The sequence below is a fragment of the Bombus affinis genome, unplaced genomic scaffold, assembly GCF_024516045.1.
Source record: "Bombus affinis isolate iyBomAffi1 unplaced genomic scaffold, iyBomAffi1.2 ctg00000284.1, whole genome shotgun sequence".
NCBI classification, from domain to species: Eukaryota; Metazoa; Arthropoda; class Insecta; order Hymenoptera; family Apidae; genus Bombus; species Bombus affinis.
This window is the reverse complement of record NW_026108971.1, coordinates 90201-117936: the sequence shown is the minus strand read 5'-3', so window position 1 is coordinate 117936 and position 27736 is coordinate 90201. Positions and strand designations below refer to the sequence as shown.

At 34.9% G+C, this 27736-nt stretch overlaps 1 long non-coding RNA gene across 1 annotated transcript; it reads left to right on the top strand.

Annotated features, from left to right (window-relative positions):
• Nucleotides 1-4367: 4367 nt before the first annotated feature.
• LOC126927863 (uncharacterized) lies at nt 4368-5757 on the top strand. The gene is made up of 3 exons (XR_007715983.1): nt 4368-4740; nt 4856-5449; nt 5560-5757. It is a non-coding gene; the product is annotated as an uncharacterized LOC126927863 (long non-coding RNA).
• The last annotated feature ends 21979 nt before the right edge of the window (nt 5758-27736 follow it).

The following is a 27736-nucleotide window of genomic DNA, read 5'->3' as shown; positions in this document are numbered from 1 at the left end:
GTCGATCACTTAGAGACGTTAATCCGCCATAATGGTGAGCAATACATCGAAGCCATTATTGAAAGCATAGTTACGCGTTAATTTCATCGATCTTATTCACAAATAGAAGTGTACAAATTATAGGATTTCCAAATATTTAGTTTAGTTAAAAGGAGATATGAAAATGACAGGTATATTCAAAGGATAAAACAGAACCGTACGATTGTAAAGTTTCAAATCATTATAACTATTTAAATTTGAAAAATCTTACTATATTTATACAATATATTTTTATTAAGAATGGAAGAAATTTCGAAAAATCCGCCAACACTTTTTACTATCGTCTTGAAGCACACCATATGTTAAGCTTCTTCGTCGTTACAAATTTTATCGCGGATGTAACGAACGTTTCGAACATGTAGCACGCACGCGTCAACGCCTACATTTGGATTTTAAATATATGTTTTATGCATTAAATGTATTTGTACTTTCTTGCGCAATTTCTTTTAATTTGTTACGATATGGAGGGTTTAATTACGTTTAAGATATCTATCTGAATCCTTTAAATTCAATGTTCTTTAAAACATTACGTTACGTAAAATAATCGTTTTTCCACTTTATTGTATCATAAAATAGTTACTTAAATTCATATTACTTAAAGAATCTTCCTACAGAAAGAATAAAAAAGAATAAAATCCTATATGTTAAATTTTACGTGGTTGATGGAATACATAGCGATGACGAGAACTAACTACAGACAACAAGAAACTATTAGCGAAGGCAACTGGTGACTATGAATGTCGTCTTTATAATATGTGGCGACTAAGGAGAACAACTACCAACTACGGATAACAAGTAACAACCAACTGTCTCGTTTCTAAGGGGCAACTAACTTGCAATTATCCTCCTTTGATGGTTCCTGTAGCGTGATATACGTCTTGAACGTAGTTAAAGAATATGGTCGCTGCTGAATGGCGATTTGACAGCAAGGCGATCCCGCCAGTTCAAAGCTTGACATTGCAAGCTACCGAAGACCATTAATCTTGTTATCGAATATCTAGCTTTCAGAAGAACCCTTGTGATATGATATGACGTCATGACATTTTTATGACGAAGATGAACAAACACCGACCTCTAACGAAACAAATTTTTATTAAGTGCCGTATGTGGGTTGCAGGCCGGCCAACCAAGGAAATTTATCGAATGTATAAAGTAAAATATATACGAATATATTGGATATATCATAAAATGCCCGCGTTATATCGTCTAAAGAAAGCTAAATTTAAGGAATTAAAAAATTGAAATACCAATTATAAGAGAGTTAATTAAATTCAAACCTATCGATGGTCTCATAAAGACCTATATTTCCTGGAAATTGATATCTTTCGAATTCTAAATTCTCCTTAGAAAGTATCATAGAGAAAATATGAAACTTGAAAAGTACATCACGCTGATGCCTCGATAAACCGTCGTGTCGATAAATCCATGTGTCCGAGCGATGAATTTTCCCCAAACAACAAAAAACTGAAGGGAAATCTTCTTTGAAGGACGTGACAAAAGGTAGGGGAAGCGGGAACAATGATCACGCGATAAACTGATGGTGTACGTATAGAACGTGTACGTATAGAACGTTGCGAGAGAATTATCGAGAAACAAAAAAAGAAAAAAATAATCGTTGGCCGGCGCGACTATACGCTGTCGACGGGCAAACAGCGACTGAGACTAACTGAAACGAACTCTGTCGCAGTACGAGCACGGGCTGCGTTCGCGGGTCGATCGAACACGTTCTGCGCCTCTCCTCGGCACCGGCGTCAAAGCCACCCCCGATGGCTGCAACGCACTGGTGCACTTGGTGGTCCTTCCTTTTTCGTGTGATATTATACCAGCATCTGTGATGCCATTTCAAAGACCGCAATCAAAGCATTAAATGCCAGATTAAAGCGACGCGATAATATTACCCCAATATTCGTCCGTAAATGTTACCGTATAGATGTTTAATGCTTTATTATGCTTCGATAAAGCAATAACACAGAAATAATTGCATTATTATGCTTCGAATAATTTACTATCACATGAATCGTTCCACAAGAAAACATATGTTTCACTTTTCCCCGTAGTATGATTGTAATTTATAACAAATATTTATAATTTATAATTTAAAATATTTATAATTCACTGAAAGTATCTTCCTGTCACGATTATAGGCGTAAAATGTCAAATTAAAAGTACCAAATTAAAAACATATGGTATCCCGAAACCAAACGTACGACATGGCGAATCACGATGATACGATAAAAATTGATCTATGTCTTGATTTATTCAAACAGAACGAACTTACTCGAACTTTTCCAGAATAAACGATTTATCCGATAATATCCGTCACCAGCTTCTCTTCCTTCAACGGTAACAACTGACACCGAAAGCTCGAGAGACCCGAACGGTGAGACGTACCCAGAAGCAATGCAGTTACCTGGGCAAAGAGTCCCAAAGACCAAGGACGTAGGAAATTTCGAGAAACGGAAATGGAAACTGGAGTGGCGCGTCAATCAGCACTGACGGAAACTAATAAAAATGGAAAAAACCAAACTAATTCGTTTCACAAATTATTAAAACGATATTATTGAAAATTTCACTCGATTTTCTCACTGCACACGTCAATATTTGTCGAAATATCAATATTAAAAAGTTAATAAAAAAAAATATCCTCTTTCTTCATACCTGTCTTTCTCCCGGGCGGCGAAGGAATACTAGAATGTTCGAGAACAACGGATACTTTTTGATTTTATCTCAATATCAATTTCAATCTTTTTAAACGAAATATAATCTGAACGATGAAACGTTTGATCAAATAATGTTCTTCGTTCGATGCTAAAGGAAATTGAGAAGAAACATCGAAAATTCGTTAATAAAACGAATTTCTTTGTTTCTGTTAAATAATAAACTTGATATACGTATTGGTTTTTAAAATCAATATAGCTTACCAATGGGCACACTTTTAACAAGGGTGATGGAACATACCAAAAATCTTTCAAGATGGTCTTGGCAACGGAAGAGTCGAAAATATGACAATTATGAATGAAAAATTCTAATATTTTACAGCTGGCAACGATAAACAACTCCAGATATTCTCCTAATTAATTTACAACAAATTCGCGTATATGATCGATAGCTGACGTCACTGTGTCCCACAGCCCTTGTAAAACGATAAGAATTTCCTGGAAAAACTTGTAGCCACGAAATGAAAAAGATGATAAAACTTCTAACAAGAGTACTGAGACGAGCAACTTTGTACTTACCCCTTCGGAGTAGGGAACGTGATTAAACGTCCGCGAGTTCGAAACTTTTGTAAGTCACTGCACGGCCGCTGCTTATGGTGGAAATGTAATAGATATAAGTACAGAGCGCGTGAGCGAACTAAAAACGCGATATAGGGGTAAAGAGAGAGACCGTTCCGTCCTTCTCTAATGCCCGCGTACTTGTACCGGAAATGTGTAACAACGGTAAACGAGCGCCGTCAGTGTCCACTAGTGTGCATGCCTGATTAAACAAGGACAGAAAATGCTTATATACAGCCTTCTCTTTCTATTTCCATGTCGCATCCATCTTACTATACAGTAGACAGGATTCGACTATTCCATCATTATATTCGCACCCTGCTTACGTGTGAACTAACATTGCCATGACAACAAATCGTTCGTCTCCTGTTTGATGCTCAGTTTTCAACGGAGTTGAAGGGAAACTTTATAAGAGAAAGGAAGTGACGGATTGTCTCAAAGTAATAAACGAAAATTCTCGTAACTATCGAAAAACGATAGTCAATACAAGGATATCATTATCACATTTAAAACTATTACAATGAACGGTGATTTATCGCTGCAAGGTACCACAAATAAGATATCTCATAATTTGCGAAAAGACTTTGGAACTTCCATGACAGTCATGAGTGTGTTTTGTCATTGATTTGCCATATTGCGTTTTTCACAATTGTTGTTCATTTTTTGTGATATTTTACACTCGCACATAGTATCTATGATTTTTTCTTTCGATAATTCTTATAATTATTGTCAATAATTAATTATTTATAACCATTTACGCTGTATTATATATCATTAAGATTTATCTTTGCACGTATCAAGATAGTAGATAACAAAATTATGTTTATATATTTATATTATGTGTATATATTTAGATATCTTCTTAGTTGCAATTTTTTCGAATAATATCGGCGACCAATCGAAATAGAAATTAGTGCGGAAAGAGGGGAAGGAACCAAAATTTGAAAATCGACATCGGTAACTCAGTAGTTATAGAGTAACTCAATCGATAACGTAGATTAACTAGTTATAAATGAAAATATATTTAAATTCAAACTTTAAAAATTAGAAATTAAAAGGCAGAAGGCAAAAAATTATCGCCGAGGATTTATATAATAATAAATAGACAGTACATTCTTTTTGTCTGTCTTACCTAGAAATAAAACAGTTAATTGATGATTATCGTATAGTGTGTACTCATAGCATAAAATTTGTTCAATGAATTAAAAATTATATTTTTTAGATATGTAGACATTAGCGATGTATTAATCCGGGAAGCTCGTCTACCTCGGAAATATCGAGTCTGCGACAACGTCGATTTGGAAATTATTCTTACAGAATATGAAAATTATTATTACAAGATGAAATTCCAAAAATATCCTATATTGTGCAAGAAAATAACTGAAAAGGAAATAAAGACGAGGGAAATGACAAATGCGAACAAAGTGTAAGAATTTAAATTATTTAACACTATTCAACGTTCTCAACGTATTCAACGTATCGATTACAATATCATTCAATCTTCGAAGAAGTAGTAAAACGTGTCAAATCTGTTATTAAAGAAACGAGAAGTGAGTCTGTGAAAGGGAGGAATGTACAACAGAAGATGACGGGTGACGCTACGGATGATATTAATCTCGCAATGACATTGACATCAATTTTCGCCAATGAAAGCGATGAATCTTCATCAGAAGAGGAGAGCTATTTAACATCTTAATGGAACAATCCACGCAATCAAAGATATCAAAATAGGCTCAGAAGCTTTATATAGACAATCTGGAATTATGGAAGATTATTGAAGACATTTCATGCGTAAGTTATTTTCGATTAATATACGTATTGTAAATACTGATTTCAGTAAAGCTTTAAATAACGAATTACATAACACTTACGGAAATTAATACGGAGATTATGCGCCATTTCATCTTTGTATTGTCGTAGGAAATCATACTGACAAAATTAAATGTATATTGGGACAACATCGTAGGCCTAGAGGAATGTAAATCTGCTATTAAGGAGGCCATTGTGTATCTCCTCAAGTACCTTATCTTTTTTAAAGGCCCATTTTCTCCCTGGAATGTCAATGCACCTTTTTTAACATAACGGCCAGCTCATTGGTGAGCAAATGGAGAGGTGATTCCGAGAAGTATATCCGTGTAAGTTGATTTCCTTTGTCTATGAAGAAGAGATTCTGGAATATATCATATATAATAATAATCATATATAAATAGAATAGTTACATTAATACATTTGTTAAACTGAACAGGTTTTATTTGAACTTGCCTATAATTTTTCGCCTACAATTATTTTTATCGACGAGATTGACTGGATAGGCACAAATAAAGGAGTAAACTGTACATTGTCTGAACCTGCAAAGAGATTCAGATCAGAACTTCTTTCTAGATTGGATGGATTAGTATCTAACGAAAATTCTAATGTAGTTCTTTTGGCTGCAACTAATTGCCCTTGCTATGTATATCACGCTATTTCAATGTTTTCTAAGTAGAAAATATCTTAATATCATAATTATTCATTATCTTAATCTTAATTATTGTGTTGTGCGGAATATTCCTTTGTTATTATTAATATAACAGAACAATAATATTTATTGTAAATATATTATTAGGGACATTGATGCAGCTTTACGCAGATGCCTTGAAAAGAAAATATACGTATCATTACCAAATGAAGTTACTCGACTTGGTATGTTCAAATTATACCTTAGCAACCAGTTATTAGAGAATATGGATGTTGTAAACCACATAATAAAATCTACTGAAAAATATTCTTGCGTGGATATAAAATTGCTTTGTAAGCAAGCATGGCTGCTCGAAATAAGTCCAATATGGGAAAAACTTGAAAAAAAAAAAAAAAAAGAAACATCTGTTACGACTTTGAAATATGAATTAAAGAATTATGAAATAATAGCAAAATTGTTAAAAAACAATGTCACCTACAGTTACGGATGTGGATAGATATGAAGCGTGGAATAAATATGTATGCCATAAGAACATATTTTAAAAAATATAAATGCTTATCATATAAAAATATAAAAATATAAAAATATAAAAATATAAAAATATAAAAATATAAATGGTTATAAATTATTAATATAATTATCGTTCGAAAAATTGTTCGTGTGCGTGCATTTATGTGTTCGCACGGGCTATAAACAAGTTTGAAATGTTCGTTCTACATATATACGTGGTATACATATTCCCTTATAATATATAATATGTGTAATCTGAGTGGTAATATATCCACGTATTACATATGTGTTAGTGTATTTTATCGATAATCAGTCTTTTATTTCCTCTTATCTTATTGACGCATGTATGGGCGCGTATATGCGCCGGGCGAAAGCTATGGTTATATATGGGATTGTTAACAAATAAAAATTAATCTAGGTGTTATTAAAGAAATTTGTTTCACCTTCTAAACTTTTTGATGATTGGTTTACTTTGAATATTTTGCATATTTTTGCATATCATGAGCATTTTGTACATTTCTATACATTCAAACTTTCTATGAATATAAAATGATCCGCACTACTATCTACTTCATAGTATACTCTATACGTTTAAAATGCTCCATTAGAAGCTTAAATCTATCAAAATACAGCTCCTAGGGAAATGTGAATTTTCACATGAACACATAATATCGATTTTCTCATTGAAACGTATAGGCAGGTATATACTAGCATAAGCCACCTTCGGCATTTGGCCGTATGATGCAGCACTAGCTCTGCAACATAGAAAACCATAGGCGTCAGTTCTTCTTATTTCCTCTTTGATATATGTTTACTTTAATGTCACTTATTCAGACGCTTGATACATTGTCGGAATGAAATTTTAGTAATGTGCAAGTAATTTTGAGTAGATTAATAAAGTATAATAAGATATCAGATTCATGTACGTAGATTCAAGTGACATCAATCTTTATGTCTAGTATATACATGTGTATTGATGTATAAGTCAGTGTTAAAATAACAAATAAATGGCAGAAGAAGGAAAGAAGATTTCCTTCGGTTTTGCGAAATCTATTAAGAAACCTGTGTTAAAAAATGCTATTCCACAAGAAAAAAAGAAAGTTGATTACATTGAATGCCTTGATGAGAAAGGTATTAAAGTAATAGGGTGAGTTCAAAAAGTAAAATTTATAATCAAGAAACATATAACCTCAACCTAACCTATAAAAATCACCAATAGCGGAATATATATATTTGAAAACAATTTTTTTATTTCAATGAGGAAGAAAAAAAAGATGAACCTCTAATTATTCCATTACTAGGTTCAAAAACCTGGCATGATAGAATTCTTAATAAAATAGATGCAGACATTTTCCTTCCGAAGGCAGATAAGGAAAAGGTAGGAGACGCTAGTGTTAACGAGGCAAAATCAAAGCTATCTAATGGAAAAACATCGCCAATAATATCAATAAAGAAAGAGCCAGTTGAAGATAGTGAAAATAAAGTTGTTACTTTAGAAGAGCAAGCGACTAAAGAAATCATTGGGGAACTTAAGTCAAAGAATAAATATGAAACTAAAACAAATGATTTAACTTTACCTTTAGTAGAAGATGAATCATTAAGAGGCAAAGAACAGGTACGTTATCAACATATTGATGTGCAATGCACAGATGTATTACATTTGCATATTATAAATATCGTTTTGTATTTTTCAGTCTACGTTAGAAGATTATGAAAAAATTCCTATTGATGCTTTTGGTGTAGCAATGTTAAGGGGAATGGGATGGCAACCAGGAAAGGGAATTGGTTGAAATGAAAAGTATGAATTTTACTCTGGATTAAATTAATTATATGTATTTAATACATCACTTATTGGAAAGTAAACAGAGAACATCATTTTTTATTTCACAATCGTTTATTCTAACTATTACAGATTAGTAGCAGCTGTCATACCAGAATTACGACCAAAAGGTATGGGTCTTGGAGCAGACAAAGTAGCATTGCAGAAGAAAAATACAGATTTCAAAAAAGAAGAGGAAGAAGTTAAAATCGAGAAAGGAACATTTGTGAAAATTATAGCTGGAGAACAAAGTAATAATTATGGTCAAATAGAAGGATTCGATGATGATGCAGGAAGGCTCATAATAAAACTAGCTCTTGGTGGAAATATAATATCTGTAAATGAATTTATGGTACAGCCAGTGACTAAATCAGAATATTCTAAGAACTCAAAAGTTCAAAGTTAATATGAAGTGTTAGTTTTTCATTAAGGGACATTTAAGAAAATAAATTTGAATTGACATATACATATAAAGACATAATCGGACATGTAGAAAAACTAATTCAAGAGTACCTGTAAGTGTGTTGTTGCATGCAATTTTTTAAAGGTCCCTTCTAATTTTATATAAAATATGATAAATGTAGATCCGTCCGTCGTGTCCAGTAGTTGGGTGACTAGTGGGTTGTGGTGGTTGTTGACTCTTGTGTTATATCTGCTTCTGGACTTGTGTATTTCATCTTTGACTGTAGGTATCTTGATGTCACGGTGGATTGTTTCGTTGGTAACATACCAGGGTGCATTTGATAGGGATCTTAGCGTTTTCGATTGGAAGCGTTGGAGTATTTCAATGTTGGAATTACTTGCTGTTCCCCATAGTTGGATTCCATAGGTCCAGACAGGTTTTATTACGGCCTTGTAGAGGATTATTTTGTTCTGTATGTTTAGTTTGGAGCGTCGGCCCGTGAACCAATAGAATTTTCTTAATTTTTCCTTTAGTTGCTTTGTTTTTTCTGAGATATGTTTTTTCCAAGTTAGCCTCCTGTCCAGGGTCATGCCCATGTATCTTACGGAGTCCTTGCTTGGGATTATTGTGTTGTTAATGGTGACCTGGGGGCAGGTTTGTTTTCGGAGCGTGAAGGTTACATGAGAGGATTTTTTTTCGTTTATTTTGAAACCCCATTTTTGGAACCACTTTTCCATGGTGTCGATACTTCGCTGGAGAGTGGATGAGGCAATTGCCGGGTCTGCGTGGGTAGCTAATAGTGCTATGTCGTCGGCAAATGTTGCTATTGTTACCTCGTTTGCTATAGGTAAGTCGGCAGTGTAGATGGAAAACAGTAGGGGTCCGAGGACACTACCTTGGGGTATGCCGGATTCTATTGGGAATGTTGCGGAAGTGGCGCCTAGACATTTAACTATGAATTGTCTGTTGGTTAGGTAGGATTTTAAGATGGAGTAGTATGGATGAGGTAGGATCTTTTTGAGCTTGTAGAGTAGCCCTTTATGCCATACTTTGTCGAATGCCTGTTGGATGTCTAGGAATACCGCTGAGCAGTATTTTTTCTTTTCAAGGGTTTGGCTGATCATGTGGGTTATGCGGTGGATTTGCTCTACTGTTGAGTGTTGTTTTCGGAAGCCGAATTGGTGGTCTGGGAGTGTTTTCAATTCTTCTAGGAGTGGAAGGAGACGATTCGTGAGCATCCTCTCGAATAGTTTAGACAGGGTAGGTAAAAGACTGATTGGGCGATAGAAGCTGGTTTCATATATTGGTTTACCGGGTTTAGGGATGAGGGTGATCAGTGGGATTTTCCAAGCCTAGGGAAAGTGTTGAAGGCGGAGGATAGCGTTAAAGATTGATGCGATGAGTGCAATCCCTTTTATCGGAAGTTCCTTGATTGCTTTATTTCCTATTAGGTCGTGACCTGCTGCTTTCTTGGGGTTTAGGCGACTGATTGCTTCTATGATCTCTGAAGAAGTGAAGGGTTCAATAGGAGGGGACATTTGGAAGGGAGTGTGCAGATATTCGGTAACGTCCGCTGCAGCTATGGAGGAATGGAGTTGGAATACTTCAGTCAAGTGTTTGGCAAATAGGTTGGCTTTTTCTATAGGGCTACGCGCCCATCCACCCTGCGGACGGCGGATTGGAGGTATTATTTGTGGGAGGCGCGTGAGTTTCCTGGAGGCCTTCCATAGTGAGTAGTTGGAGTCGGCTGTGGGGGACAAGCTGGCGAGATATTTGTGAAAACGGTCATTATTGTAGTTTTTTATAGTTTAGGATAGTTTTCTAGTTGCGTTGTTTAGTTTGCGTTTGTCCTCCGGTGTTCTATGGGTCTGCCATATGCTTCTTAGTCTACGTTTTTGTGTGAAACATTGTGTCAAACATGTGAAAACATTAAAGCTGTTATCCTTATTCATGGTCTTGTTGGAACGTGTTTAACGAGCGTAACGTAGGCGTGAAAACGAAAACGTTGAGACTCTTGTGGCGTAAAAAGACTGAATTCCTCATAAAAATACAAGAAACGAATACAAGAAACGTGCACATAGTTTATTCTCGACCTTGGATACATAAAACCAAAAAAAAAAAAAAAAAAAAAAAGAAAAAGAAAAAGGAACAAAAATTTTTATTGGTTATTTACCGAAACTCATTGTATCATTTTTATTACTCTATATAAAACGTAGAATCATATACTGACGAATGTTATTTCGAATTTCTAACTTCAGAACGATAATTACATATTTGAAATTACCAATAAGTGGTAGTAGCATTAAAAATATGGAATATTCAACGAGATGAAATATAGGTAAGGTATTTAAAAGAAAAAAGATTGAAACGTTCGATGTAAAACGATGAAATTAAATGATTGGATTTGAAAACTTGATTCGGTTTAATAATTCGATGAAAAAAGTATTCATCCTATGAAAAAAGAATTCATGTTCCTGTCGATATATCAACGACGTGCGCCGTTACTTCCCACTGCTCTGCAATTCAAATGCAATACTCGAATATACATGGCGAAAGAAATGGAAATTGAGCAATTTAAGGGAACGAATTACTCTCGCGTCCACGTAACTTCAAAATGTATCACGTGTCGGTGTTTGCGAAACGAAATTCGTCGTTGTCCAATTAACACGCTTGCAGATGCTACGTTCACTTTGTTGCATATAGGGCTTAAATATATGAACAAATAGTACTGCGCAAGTGTCACTAGCGTAATTTTTAAAGTGAATTAATGCATAATCTCGTCATCTACGTTTGACCATGATTATGGCAGTGATCATTGTTATATACGAATCTTCGTGCAATATATGTGAAAATTCGTGGTTGTCCAATTAATACGCTTGCTGATGCTACGTTCACTTTGTTGCATATAGGGCTTAAATATATGAACAAATAGTACTGCGCAAGTGTCACTAGCGTAATTTTTAAAGTGAATTAATGCATAATCTCGTCATCTACGTTTGACCATGATTATGGCAGTGATCATTGTTATATACGAATCTTCGTGCAATATATGTGAAAATTCGTGGTTGTCCAATTAACACGCTTGCTGATGCTACGTTCACTTTGTTGCATATAGGGCTTAAATATATGAACAAATAGTACTGCGCAAGTGTCACTAGCGTAATCTGAACGTGTTAAAGTGAATCAATACATAACTTCGTCATCTATGTTTGACCATGACTACGGTAGTGGTCATTGATATATGTGAAGCTTCGTGGAGTAGATGTGAAAATTCGTCGTTGTCCGGTTAACACGTTTGCAGATGTTCCGTTCACTTTGTTCCATATAGGGCTCAAATATGTGAACAAATTGAATGGAACAACTGTCATTAGCGTAATTTTAACGCGTTAAAATAAATTAATGTATAATTTCGTCATTTACGTTTGATCTACGTTTTTTCATCTACGTCATCTACGGCACCTACGCGAATCTTATTGATTACGTCTTTGGCAGTGTTCGTTGCTATAAATGAAACTTAATAGTTGTTGAAACCGCTCGAAAGTCGTGTTCCTAAATCATTCCCTCGTCTCGTATCGCGTTCATCAAATGGAAAAGGAGATTGTGTTTTAATGAAATCGCTTGTTACTATCAATCTTGCTGTGTCACTCGCATAGGAGAAGAAAGTGAGGAAGGAGAAAAAAATTAAGGTAAGGTCATCAATGAGCAAAATGTTTAATGTACATTAAAATTGAGTCCGCTGCAACCCTCGTGACTTTTAAAATTCCATACGTATATTGTTATACGTAACATTGCCATATTAAATATATTCGATCAAATATTCAATCTCGTTCCCTGAAAGCTGTTCCTGGATATCTGGTTGGATACTTTACGCACGGAAATAGAGAGTGTTAACAGTAACAAACCCTCTATGTAATGTTTTTGCTTTGCTCTTTTGAACAGGTAGATGACATTTTGCTTCGAAAAACGGATATATATACCACGGATATGCACATACAGAGTATGTGTATCGATATACACATTGATATACACCTTTGTACAAAGTGTCAAAAAAGTATTTATCGCGGTATTTTTTTCAAGCCATTCTACACCTTCGATTTGATGAAAATTGGTTAAATAAGTGTAGCGCAAAATTGATCTTGACCACAATTTTCAGTGTCAAATTGTTTTTCTATTGCATCATATAGTGCTCATTAGAAAGGAAAGTTCCGTTGTTTTAGAAAAAATGTTTGAAATTTCATTAATACTTAGACTGATTTTATTCATATTTTAAGGTCAAATATGGAATACAATAACATCAATACTAATATCTACTTTTTTGTGCGAATTACTTTACATTTCAATCTTCCTTGATACGCCGTGACAAGCAAAAGTGTAAACACAGCCCGTTGATTTTATGTAGAAAGCGAATGTCGAAGGTATAATGAGAAAAGAGCATTATTTGACCATTCCACAAAATAATTTACCTAAATAGTAGTTAATTCTATTGGATATAATAAACGTGAAGTAGTACTAGTGGACGAAATACCTATGTTGAAACCTTGATTCGACGAGTATAATTAATGTGCAAAACTGTAAACATGGTTTGAGATGTCCATTTTTGTAAAATGTTTTGTACATTATTAATGTTAATGAAAATTAACTATTACATTTCGTTAATAATAACTTGTAGTTACTGTTACCTAATCTTTACCGATCACTTGAAAAATTAGTCTTTTACATTTATGTGTTTACTTTTTTCGCTCGTCGCAGTACATGTTTAAGTCAGATATGAAATATCTAGCGTATTCCAGCGGCTTTGATTAAATCAAAGATGTTCATATCCTTAATATTGAGAATGTTGTTAGTAAAGTAACTATTTCTATCCAAAAACAAGATATCTTTGAGACAACGTGAATTTTCGTTCCAATTTTCTTAACTTACAAGTATAAAATTTTCATCGCATGATACAATCTATCCTACAAAGTTCTTGCACACGACGAAGCTGAGAACATAGATCTTCTTCAAATATTATTTTTCTCACTGCTTCGTGTGGAATTTCTACTCGACGAGATGTTATTAAACGCTTAAAAGCTTATTATTAAACGATAACATACTTTTTCCTACATGAATGAACATGAAAGACGTCGAGTGAGGAATTAGAACAATTGTGGATGGTTGGAAACTATTATGCTGCGGTCTACCATTCGTTTTTGCCTATATATACCACGGAACAAAGGATAATTTTCACCGAATTCATCCAGAGCATATTTTCTAAGTTTTACTGTATATGATTACGCCCATTATATTATATTATGTTATTACGATGTTATCTAATTAATTGTTGTCTATTTATTTTGATACTTATATTAACCATTATTTATAACATAATATACTAAATACAATTAGTATACACAATTAGTATAGGGATTAGTATAAGAAATTTTAAACAGCTTTTTTCAAAAGAACGAATTATTTACGATCCAGGGGTTTTCTGAAACTTTCGTTTCTCGTGATGAGTACTTTATGATGCAATAAAAAATTTTGTCTGAAAATTATACTCAAGATCAATTTCATGATCCATTTTCTCTAACAGATCTCCATCTTCCACAGCTCTAACAAATAATTTTTTCACACTCTATACATTTAACATCGATTATAATTCTGATAATTGAAACACCGAACATCAATGTGTTTATTCACTACGCCAACACAGATAACAATTAACATTGATATATAATATATATTTGACGATATATATCTGAAAGAATAGAAATTTCATTTAATCGACTATATGACCATACTCGGTTAAGTACCAACAACGACTATCTATCAACCTTATCTTACTTCCTCAAAGATATAGAAAGACTTTAAAAATTTCAGCCATGTGATTTGGTCCTTTAAAATTTAGAAGTAATATAACGATAAAATACCATCAAAACCTTTAACTTTAACGCACGAAAACATGTCTTCTTTGCTAATGGCGTACTATAAATATAAATATTTGAATAAATATTGCGAATTTCATATTGCTAAAAGATTTATACTATTCGTTCGTAAATAATCGTCGGATCTATATTTAAGTTGAAACTGTTGCATTAGATCTCTTTTCTTACTTAAAATTATTTGGATTGGTAACTTGGATGTAACATGTAATTTATTCTTCCTTTATAAATAGTATACAGAAGATACCAATTCAAAGAAATGGAAGGAAAGTCTAAAAGCAAAGAAAATCTACAGGAAGATAAAACGTTCGAGCCTTGCCAGGCTATATAAGATGCTAAATAATTTCATTTTGACAATGGTCCTACATCCTATTATGCATAAATTTAATATTAATATCAGCAGGTTTCATGCCAAGTATTACATCTAACGTATAACCACAAGCCCTGGTTTTAAATGCCTTATAGTAACACCGAAAAGATTATTCAGTTGGATGTCTGACTCAACATCAATATTTTACTTAGAAGATAATACGTCGAGAGCATGTTGGTGGATGGAATGGGAGATGAATGAAGGCTTACTTCTGTAAAATACGTAAAATGGTAGTCGGAATGAATTTTGGCGCTTGGGGACAGAAAAAGAGCTGACTGACACTGTCATACACCTGAATTTATAAAATTTTGAAAATCGATGTAACCTTTGAACTTTATCGTATTCTGTTTCATAGCACAAATTATTCTTCCCGAAATGTACGTTTAGTGTTATAATATATTTGACCAACGGTTCTCAAATACTAGTTTTGCAAAAGCAATGGTGGAATTGGAGCAATTCTTTCTTCTTTCATTCTTTGAATGACCTGGATTTTCGAGTAGTCTAGTGACGATTGATCCGTACAATTAATCGATTTCTTTTTATTACACAAGTGCAAGAAATTCCGCTTTGAACGCAGATGTTGCAACATCGAATGCCTGAACCCCACAGAAGATCCGACCGCATTTAATGTCACTACCGTCGATGATTCACCCAGAAATGGTTCACTTCAGAACCATAGTCCCATATCTGGAAGCGTCAATCACTATGTGTCACATAGTCATATGTGGATGCTGAGCTTATTGATGGTAATTGTAATATTTTAATTTTTTTTATTCTATATTTTCGACTTCTTTTTTCGAGTAGAATCACCAATTTTCCGCTTGTACTATCAATTACCAACCAGCCCGTATGACAAAATTCTATTTTAAACACAAAACTCGCCATGAGTGGCTATTTTGTTTACGAAATTAAACGAATTTAATAAATGAAATGGCAAGGAAGGAACTACAAGTGACCGTCAAACTATTTTTATGCTTGAAAAGTAATTCGCGAAGTAATATAAAATAATACTACTGATTTGTGTCAGAATTTTTCAGAATTTTTTCTTAATCTCTTGTTTTTTCCCTTCAAATTTATTATTTATTATTTATTCGGTGTCACGAAAACCGATTAAATATTGTCAGTTTGCTGAACTTTCTTTGAATTGGTATCTTCTGTATACTATTTATAAAGGAAGAATAAATTACATGTTACATCCAAGTTACCAATCCAAATAATTTTAAGTAAGAAAAGAGATCTAATGCAACAGTTTCAACTTAAATATAGATCCGACGATTATTTACGAACGAATAGTATAAATCTTTTAGCAATATGAAATTCGCAATATTTATTCAAATATTTATATTTATAGTACGCCATTAGCAAAGAAGACATGTTTTCGTGCGTTAAATTTAAAGGTTTTGATGGTATTTTATCGTTATATTACTTCTAAATTTTAAAGGACCAAATCACATGGCTGAAATTTTTAAAGTCTTTCTATATCTTTGAGGAAGTAAGATAAGGTTGATAGATAGTCGTTGTTGGTACTTAACCGAGTATGGTCATATAGTCGATTAAATGAAATTTCTATTCTTTCAGATATATATCGTCAAATATATATTATATATCAATGTTAATTGTTATCTGTGTTGGCGTAGTGAATAAACACATTGATGTTCGGTGTTTCAATTATCAGAATTATAATCGATGTTAAATGTATAGAGTGTGAAAAAATTATTTGTTATAGCTGTGGAAGATGGAGATCTGTTAGAGAAAATGGATCATGAAATTGATCTTGAGTATAATTTTCAGACAAAATTTTTTATTGCATCATAAAGTACTCATCACGAGAAACGAAAGTTTCAGAAAACATACTTTTTGCTTCAAATAATTAAGATAAAATTTAGATACGGGGCTTTCAGCTTATGAAAGTCGAAGAGAAGATATATATTCCATTTGGTCATATTCTATTTAAATTCGTAACTACTCGTTCCATTTACGTTATTAATAAAACATTTTTCTCGTCAAGCTACCTAACAGAAAGACCTTTTTGTCACTCTAAATTGCCTCAAAAGAAAATCCCTTGTCAAACATACCATGTTTCTCGTACGAAAATCCAAAAAGGATTTTCCAAAAAGATATATTCAGTGAACCATGGTTTGTGACTGGTGAGTTTGAAAAGAGATGAAGCGTCGAAGCGTCAAAGTTTATATTCCACGAAGCTCTCGACCCTTCTATCTCAATAATCCTGATCAAAATTCGAATGAACTACCCAACGAAACGATCACCGTTTTCTATAGAATCTCTTTAAGCATTCTTCATTAAGGAATAGTCAGATTTTACCCCATTACGTTCTTCCATCACAATCTTCGTAATGATGAATAAAAAAATAAAAGCTTTTAAAACCCGACAGCGCTGTCATTTTCTAAAAACGTCGTCTTTATACTCCTGATGGCCACGAGCACATCCGACTATCAAATATAAAATGCATTGTGAGTGTGTCATCAGCATAATTTTCGTGAAAAGAGCAATTTTTCTTGATAACTATAATTTGTAACATAGATTAAAATCGCTGATTTGATCCCTCTGATATTGTTGTCTTATGAGAGTTTCGCCTGGTCTTAATTGGTTCTGTTGATTCTTATCGTTGTGAAAAGTCGATTCGCTATATATCTTTTGTATAGAGAACTATTATGTGATGTAAGAGTGTAATGTTGTAATATTTGTGATCCTTACTTTATTAATTTTGTCACTGAGCCGTTCTTTGGTTCGCTGAGCAGTTCATGTTCCCTACTTGTTTCGCTTGGGACTTTCATAATTTTCGTAATTACAATAAAAGGTTTAATTTGTAATAAGTTAAAGATTTGGTCCCTTGCTTTATGATGTATGAGAACCTTTGAACTAACAACTTTGAAGTGACAATTGAACGAGAACTGACAATATTTAATCGGTTTTCGTGACACCGAATAAATAATAAATAATAAATTTGAAGGGAAAAAACAAGAGATTAAGAAAAAGTTCTGAAAGAGACACAAATCAGTAGTATTATTTTATATTACTTCGCGAATTACTTTTCAAGCATAAAAATAGTTTGACGGTCACTTGTAGTTCCTTCCTTGCCATTTCATTTATTAAATTCGTTTAATTTCGTAAACAAAATAGCCACTCATGGCGAGTTTTGTGTTTAAAATAGAATTTTGTCATACGGGCTGGTTGGTAATTGATAGTACAAGCGGAAAATTGGTGATTCTACTCGAAAAAAGAAGTCGAAAATATAGAATAAAAAAAATTAAAATATTACAATTACCATCAATAAGCTCAGCATCCACATATGACTATGTGACACATAGTGATTGACGCTTCCAGATATGGGACTATGGTTCTGAAGTGAACCATTTCTGGGTGAATCATCGACGGTAGTGACATTAAATGCGGTCGGATCTTCTGTGGGGTTCAGGCATTCGATGTTGCAACATCTGCGTTCAAAGCGGAATTTCTTGCACTTGTGTAATAAAAAGAAATCGATTAATTGTACGGATCAATCGTCACTAGACTACTCGAAAATCCAGGTCATTCAAAGAATGAAAGAAGAAAGAATTGCTCCAATTCCACCATTGCTTTTGCAAAACTAGTATTTGAGAACCGTTGGTCAAATATATTATAACACTAAACGTACATTTCGGGAAGAATAATTTGTGCTATGAAACAGAATACGATAAAGTTCAAAGGTTACATCGATTTTCAAAATTTTATAAATTCAGGTGTATGACAGTGTCAGTCAGCTCTTTTTCTGTCCCCAAGCGCCAAAATTCATTCCGACTACCATTTTACGTATTTTACAGAAGTAAGCCTTCATTCATCTCCCATTCCATCCACCAACATGCTCTCGACGTATTATCTTCTAAGTAAAATATTGATGTTGAGTCAGACATCCAACTGAATAATCTTTTCGGTGTTACTATAAGGCATTTAAAACCAGGGCTTGTGGTTATACGTTAGATGTAATACTTGGCATGAAACCTGCTGATATTAATATTAAATTTATGCATAGTAGGATGTAGGACCATTGTCAAAATGAAATTATTTAGCATCTTATATAGCCTGGCAAGGCTCGAACGTTTTATCTTCCTGTAGATTTTCTTTGCTTTTAGACTTTCCTTCCATTTCCTTGAATTGGTATCTTCTGTACACTATTTATAAAGGAAGAATAAATTACATGCTACATCCAAGTTACCAATCCAAATAATTTTAAGTAAGAAAAGAGATCTAATGCAGCAGTTTCCACTTAAATATAGATCCGACGATTATTTACGAACGAATAGTATAAATCTTTTAGCAATATGAAATTCGCAATATTTATTCAAATATTTATATTTATAGTACGCCATTAGCAAAGAAGACATGTTTGCGTGCGTTATCGATTTTACGCTTTTGCCACGCAAACATGGAAATTGCGATTCGAAATTGAATTTGCACTGGAAACGGTTGACGTTACGACATCAATAACATATTTCAAAAACACTGACGATATCATACGGAATCAGAGAGATTCTATGAGAAGTTAAACGCATAATCATCCTATTGTAAATAACAGGAACAGAAAGTACACAAGGAATAATACAGAATCATCCTATCATCCTATCCTATTATACAGGATTGCTTTGATTCGAGCTCAAACATAGGGAAATCTGAAAGAATTTTTCGCAGAATTTCCTTCCCCTTTGAATTGGCTTTTATACAAAACGACTTTAACCTTTTCAGGGAAATACCTATAGAGTGTGACGATCTATGATTTTAAATAGAGGGGTATATCTGAAAAGAGGTGGATGTAAAACGTAGCATATAAAACGTAGATCAAATCTTTATTCAAGGATTTTTTCTCTTCGCAGAGAATCAGGTTTTCAAGAACGATCGAATATGTATGCACTTGATTTACACGTGAAGTTGTCATTAAAAATATTGTTGCGTTTAAAAAGATAAATATTGATTTAAATTTAATGAAATTGTTAGTCCAATTGTTTTAAGCTTAAAGATATGTAGGTGTCACATTTATATATTGAAAACCTGGGAGCGGCATTAATTAACAAACCTAGTCACGCGCACACGTACTTTAAAACCATGCTTGAAAATCGATATTCCCTGAAACAATGCATCGTTCTGCGCTTCCAATTTATTTTCGCACGAAGAATCAGTCCATTCATCGTTGCCGTCACCATCGCTACTGTAATCTATATTACTCGAATAAATTCTATATCTTGATGGGAAAATCGCATATTTTAACGAACTTTCTGTGTTTTTTTTATGATTTTAATTGGCAATTTCCGAAATTGAACTATAGCTTGAGAATAAACCGATAATATTTGAGGGTATATATACATACATCATGTTTTTGATGGGTTTTGTAGTAAAATAATTGTAGAAAAAGCAAACTTTTTAAGAAAAAATTACCATATTCGAGTAATAAATTATAGAAAATTACCAATGTAATTTAAAACTTCAAAAGAAGAATCTATTACACGTAATAAAGAGAAGGACTTGTTCACGAACGGTAATTCAACAAATACAGTCGTTGCAGAAACATAGTTTTACAAGGGAGAAGAATCTCTCTAGGAACTCGACGATGTCACGTCAAGCGAAAATTCAATAAAGTGATTACTAACCGTATCACCAGCGGCAATCGTGTTGCGGCAATTCGTAAATAAGTTAGTCGTCTATTTGGAGAAACGTCGCTGGCAATATCGTCACATTTTAATTACGTCAGCGCTATCAATTGGTCTTGGAAGAAAGTTTTCCATTATCTACTTTTGCCCACGGCGTCGTTCCAACAAATGAATCCGAGCTTTGAATCGCTTTCTCTTATATCACGAATTTGTAACGGTGTTTCTTCAAACTATAAACGATTGTAATGAATGCCTTTGCGTACAAAGACTGATACCTGGTTTGACTAGAAGCTTCAGCTAATTAGTGCCCCAGTTAATTTGGATGTTCACTACCACGCCACGTCCCCCCCCCCCTCAAAAGTGGCTTGGTGTCCTCCACGTAAAAAAAAAAAAGAAAAAGAAAAAGGAAAAAAAAAGAAAAAGAGAAAGGAAAAAAAAAGAAAAAGATAAAGGGAAAAAAAAGAAAAAAAGAAAGGAAAAAAAAGAAATAGAAAAAGGGGAACAAAAGAAAAAGAGAAAGAAAAAGAAAAAGAAAAAAAAAAGTTAATTTGGATGTTATAAAATGTTATATAACCAAGAACTTATCTTCTACTTGGTAGTCGCATAAGAGAAGACCGAGCCATTGAATCGCTCAAATAGATTAGCTGATTCGCTTAACGTAATTTTACTTCCGATGACGTAAACAAGAGCAGAAAGTACACAAGTAATAATACAGAAATGTCAAATGTACAGAAGAATAAATTTCGTTAAATCATTAGCACGTAACATTTCCTTATAATTCCATTTGTGTATAGCAAAATAGCTTGTGTGCTTTCATGAATTATAATTGATATTTAGAAGCTTTCATGTAGGTAGATATATAACTCGTGTTAATTAGTAATTTAACAATACATCATGACAACATATCATTTTCGTTTCTTCGTTTATCTCGTTATGCGCGTAAACGAATGTGTAAATAAAGACATATAATCAACGATAACATGTAGTGGCAAACATGATAATTATCGACAAAGGAGAATATTGGTGAAATGATTGTGGGTGATTTCACTCGGTGTATCGGTACATAAACTTTGATAGACATTGCCGGTGGATTCGCTGTCGGTGAAATCGTGTCGATGAAATAATTGTCAGTGATTTAAAGATAACCCAATTTATTGATCTCCCCTTCATAGAGTTGTACGTCTCTCTATAAAACATATTCTACCTGGAAGGGCTGAAACATTTAGCTTAGTCACACTAAACTGGACTGGACTGCAAGTAAGAAGATTGAAATGCAAAATTCACGTGTGAGCGCAACGGTTTAGATGGAAAGTTCGATAAGGCGATTATGTATATTAACCCGAAAGAAAGCTCATGGCTTTGCAACGCGTTACACGCAACACGGAATTTCCCTCGCTGAAATAATCCTATTAGAACGATACGATTTTCCTTAACAGATCTCGCAATGTAATTCTCCCTCTACAACTTTTTATTAGGTTTGAAACACGAGAGTTTCGAAGCTCTGCAAAGTCTCGCGAATCTAGAAGTCGAGTTTCAACGTATTTTCGCTTCTTATTTTATAGCTGTTAATAGTTATTATCTCACTCTGCACGTACATCAAACGAGTACTTATGTAAATCCAAAGGAAACGGAAACAACCGAGAATAATTGAGGATAATTCGAATACGTACCGATTAGTAAAGTGTTTGGCAAAGAAAAAAAAAGGAAAATTGTATCGGAGAAGTAGGGGAAAAACGGTGGCGTACATCAAGCAATCTTTATGGCTGTAATACATTTATTATTCATTTATGTTCATTTTCTATCGCGTAACAGACGTTGAAATAACTGGCAGAACGAGCATATAAATCTTGTATCGCTCGACCTGACTTTTCCCGATGGAAAAATATTCACCAGCCTGGGATCGTGCATCGCTAATTACTCCGTTCTACTTTTCGAACGCGTTTCCATCCATACAGGAAAGCAAGAAGGCAAACCCTATCGCACAGTCATGAAGAGATGCAAAAGCAAGAAACCAACCAACGACATGCCGATCGACATGGTGGAAGCAGTCCTACAGAGGCTATTCACCATGGGACACGGACCCTCCCATTACGAGGGCCGCGAAGAGGCAGAGACCGAAGAAGAAGGAGACATCAGCTTCAGCGTCGTCATCGGCGAAGGCGATGTCGTCGATGCCGCCGGAAGAATGAACACCAAGAAGGCTGCAGGAGTCGATGGAAGACTCCTGGACTGCTGGAAGCAGGAGCTGGAAGCAAGCTGGAACCAGACTGCTGGAAGACGGCCAGAGTAATACTGCTAAGGAAGCCGGGAAAGGATCCCAGTCTCCCTAACGCGTACCGGCCGATAAGCATACTCCCAGCCATGAGCAAGATCTGGGAAAAATGCTTTAAGAAGATCATCGAGAGATGCATCGGAACGGACCCGTTCCATCGGAGGCAGTATGGGTTCAGAAAGAAGAATTAGCTTAGCGAATACCGATAAGAACAGGAAGAAGCTGAAACGGGCACAACGAACGGCCCTGTGCATAACAACGACGGCATATCGTACCGTCTCCCACGCGGCACTTTGCGTGTTGACCGGAAATCTCCCGATCTACATAAAGATAAAGATGCTCGGAGAGACTTACGAGTGGAACAAGATCCATAAGACCAAGATCGGCGCGGATGACGGCAACGAGCTGAAGGGGGAACTGGAGGCGCAAGGAAATTAATACCGAGTGCGCTGCTATTTACCAAAAAGAAGATGGACATCGATCATCACAGCATGCAGCTGTTAACCGGGCATGGGAGTGTGGCGGCACTCGACACTAACTAGTGTCGGACGACGGCAGCGACATCTACAGCCCCCAGTGACAATTACAGCGGACCAGGCCCAACTACCACAGCTATCACGCACGTCCAATAAATATATAACGCACACACGGCCACCTCTACAGGAGTTTCGGTGTCTATAGAAAGAGGATTGGCAAGAGCAGCGACAGCAACTGTCTCGACTGTGGAGACCCTAACGACGATGCAGAGCACGCCCTCTTCACGTGCCCGAGGTGAACGGACAGAAGGATTGAGCTGGAGAACGCTCTTGGCGAGAAGATAGACGTGGACAATCTGATCGCCACGGTGACCGCCAAGAACGAGAGCTGGGATAAATTCAGGCAATTTCGCAAGACCGTCATGTCTCACAGGAGGGTGACAGCGAAGGCCTTGAAGGAGACAAGGAGGAGAACGAGAGCAACAACAACTACGCGGAGCAGTGAAGGCAGAGATACAAGACAACAAAGAACCACAGAAGGAGATCAGCCCAGTATTCTGAACTAGCTGAGAAGATGACGAGAGCAATACTGAATATACAGAATAGCTGCCCGACGAAGAAGATACAACGGGGCATGAAAGGACAACCCTGATGACTGCCGACAGGTTTTACCGGGGTTGTCTGTCCTCAAAGCAAAGGAAAAAGGAGGAGGGGTTTTTAGTGGGTATGGCAACAACATCCGCCCGAGTCCCACATAACCCAGTGATGCGGATCACTGGGTATGCGTAACAGCATTTTCCCCTCCTCACGCAAAAAAAAAAAAAAGAAAAAAAACTATACACTCTATCAATTTTAAGTTGATAATTTCGTTATTATATAATTTTTCTTAGTCTAAACTGAATCCAGGAAGAAGAACTTTCATCCAATTACATACTTCATTAATTCATGAATTGTATTCGTTACCGTACGTACAAAAAGAAAGTTGACTGATATAAAAATTCAAAGGATAGAACTTCTAAGCTCGCGATTGGAAACAGATTCAGTTCAATGGTTTAATTTGCCATTTAATTGAATTCTCTGGCAATTTCAGCGAACTGTGGGCTTTAAAAGTGTCCCGCATTCAAACGCAAGACTTCTCCTCCACCTTTCTCTTTCTTTCAATTCCAACCTCAAGTAATTGACCTATTAATTCGACGATATATTTACATGCTCGCAAGGGATTCAAACAACTTCGTTGCGTTAAATTCGCAATTATAACCAACAGGAATGTCTCAATCAATGTGCAGCTCGAAACAAATAATAGATAATTAACTTTTCAATATAACGATTGATATGTTTGATGAAGAAAAATGTATGAATTTTTAAAAACGTCTCCTAGTACATTTAGCATTTTTATAGTAAAAACTTAGAACACACACGCACACATATACTATTCCATGAAATGATTTACACAGCTATGAGTCTAATCCTATCATATTATAAAGGGATGAACGAACTTTTCCTAATAAATATAACTTTATACAAAATCTTGTTTAAAAAAATTAGTTTTTTATTCTCATTAAATTAATTTAATATCAGAATATATAATTTTAGTCGTTATCAAAATTTTATGTCAAATGCGTTCATAGATATATATATAAATAAATGTCTAATCCTATGTATTTATTTCAACTGAAATCTTAACTTAAATATTTATTAACAATATTCTGACGAATATGCAATGAAAGATAAAAACAAGTTTATTTTTCTTATAGAATGTCTCATGCTTCTTACTCATTTTATGTTTCTCGTTGTCAGTGCGTAACTACTTATCAGCCGCAGGAATGCTAAGTTTTACTACTGAGAAACGAAGAGACATATAGATGCAAATATACGCTATCTCGCGTGAAAAAACATCAGATACATTAACCAGAAGGAATATCCGATACATATAAAATTCAGAGCGTAGTTATTTATACATACGGAATATTTCTTTCTGTATGAAATATTCTTTCTTCTGAATTCTTATTATAAATGTATGTCCATTTCCTACCTTAAAATGTCTCTCCTTTGAAAAACTCCATTTATATATAACGATCAACAAAATATTACCAATAAAAATATTAAAACGAGATGCTGAAAGAACCTTTTAATGAAGTACAAATGATTATTTCAACTTTAATTCTGTTAAATTTGAATTGAATCATTTATAAACCGAACAGGTGTATAAAATTTTATTGCGTAAAAATCGTGAAGCTGAAAATTAGGAACGAATAACGAATGGGTAACCTAGTTTCATTAAAAGGTACGTGTACGCCGATCCGCGTAACAACTTCGACACTCCAATTATTATAAAGCATGTATCCTTCAGAGATTTTTTGCGCGAACGCAAGATACCTTTTACACGCGCAACTGAATAAGTGGAACGTGATTTTCAATATTTCTTCTTGTAGAACTTGTAACAACGTAACTGTTTCACGAATATTTTCCCTGACACTTTTACAACGATCCGTAGAAATCTCCTTTTCTAATTAATAATTTCAGCATTTCTCTGAACAATTTCGTTGCGATTCAAAAATATACAAAGCTTACGACGTGGTTGTTTAAAAATATTTATATGTAACAAGATTTCGAATTTGTCACATCAATCGCGATCTCAGCAGGTGTAAATTAATTCGTTCTAATGAACGAATAAATTAAACGGCTCGTGACAAAAATTATCCCTGTCCATGTTTGTCTTTCTAAAACTAATTCAAGGCGAGTTAAATGAATCGCTGTGTACCCTATTCGCGCAGCATGTGTTTTAACGACCAGCATGCAAGCGTTAACGGTGTACTTTAGTTTCTCATGGTTGTGTTAAGCTGGTTGCTCTTAGAATGAGCATATACTTACCGCAGGAATTGAACAGCGGAGACGCCCGCAAGATGTTGACTTCGAATTGTAACATATGCAGTGTATGCAAATCCAAGGTCCCGGTACATACATCTGTCCATGTAAGACAGATCGTCCTTCGAAATCAGTACAGTTTCCTCCTAAATGCACTGAAAACGATTACCAGCGTCAATATCTTTGTCACTCGACAATCGTACGCGCAGTTACGCTAACCGTTTTAACGCCACGCAGCGTGATCACTCTATTCGCGTACCGTGGTAAATTGTGCCACGATGTATGGTCACGATCATTAATTCGCAACGCGCTCAAGCGTGCTCGTCGCGAGTCATATCAGAGTTTCCTCTCGTAATTACTCGTTTTTCAAATAATCATAAACCAAATAAAAAAAAAAACCAATATAAAAAATTACCTCTTGAATCGGAAAACCAAATCCTGCATTATAGAATGTTATCACACAAACGAAACGCAGAGCATAAATATTTCGCAAACTTTTGAGTGTTTGTTGTAACGCTTCCAGTATAACCGATGAAATGAAGCGCGAGCACGTCGAACGGTATATTTCGATGAAAAAAACAGGATGAAAAAGGGCAGCGCGATCGCGTCGATCGGTACTACTCGCAAATAAATAAACGAAGCGCTATCGCGCTGCACAGCACAAACCGATACGGAGTCTTGAAACATCCGACACTAAAACGGTTAATAACATTACGAAAACGACCGTACCAGGAAATTTTTGTTCAACGGATCCGCATTGCGGCTATCACGATGCTCCTTCGTTGCATCGATGCTTCATCGATGAGATTAAAGCACCGTTGAAATAGGTTATTCGATTTCTTACATGGGCAAAAAGTTTTTATATCGTGTTTGCTGTTTTACTTCGCAAGTGTGCTTTACAGTATACGTTAGAACTCCAAGTCGAGCTATCCGAGTTAAAGTCTCTTGAAACTTAAAACGGCACTTAAAGGATATAGGTATAATAGAAGGTTCGTTTAAAATTCAAAAGTGTATATACGTACATATACATTTGAATAAAAATAGCGGATAATCTCAAGTAAAAAAGTAGGTTCGTGTTAGTAAAATGGTTTCAAAATACTTGTCAAAAGTCAAACGACTTGACTAATTAAGAATGGATGTAAGAGATTGAAAGCAAAGGGCATCTAAGAGTATCAATTAAGTAACAAACTCACGGTGACAAAGAGGTTTTCACTCGCTCGAATTCAAATAAATCGGTTAATTTGAGCGAAACTTTAGGTGCACGAGAAGCGACACGCGTCCTCAAGGACTACGAAGGTTCTACTCGAACGAATGAAAACTTTTCTCTGGCCCGGTGTGTATACACAAGACGTGCGAATTTAAAGTGCAGATTGTATTAATTGAAATAATTGGTTGGTTTGATCAAATTAATCGTTTTAAGCTGAAATGACGAAGGTCATCCAAGTAATTGATGTCCACTGTAATTATTTGTTAATCGCGCGTGGAATCGGAACGATTCGACCTCGTTCCAACGCGAATCGTTACTAAGGCAGAGACGGCAATTAATAATTGTCGCGTCATTTGTTCGATCGTGTTCACAAATTCAAATACGGCTGAGTGGCGAAAACCATTTATAACACGTCCCGTACCGCGTAGGTCGTATACATATCTCAGGATGAATTTTTCGTACTTCGCCGCATATATTCTCCA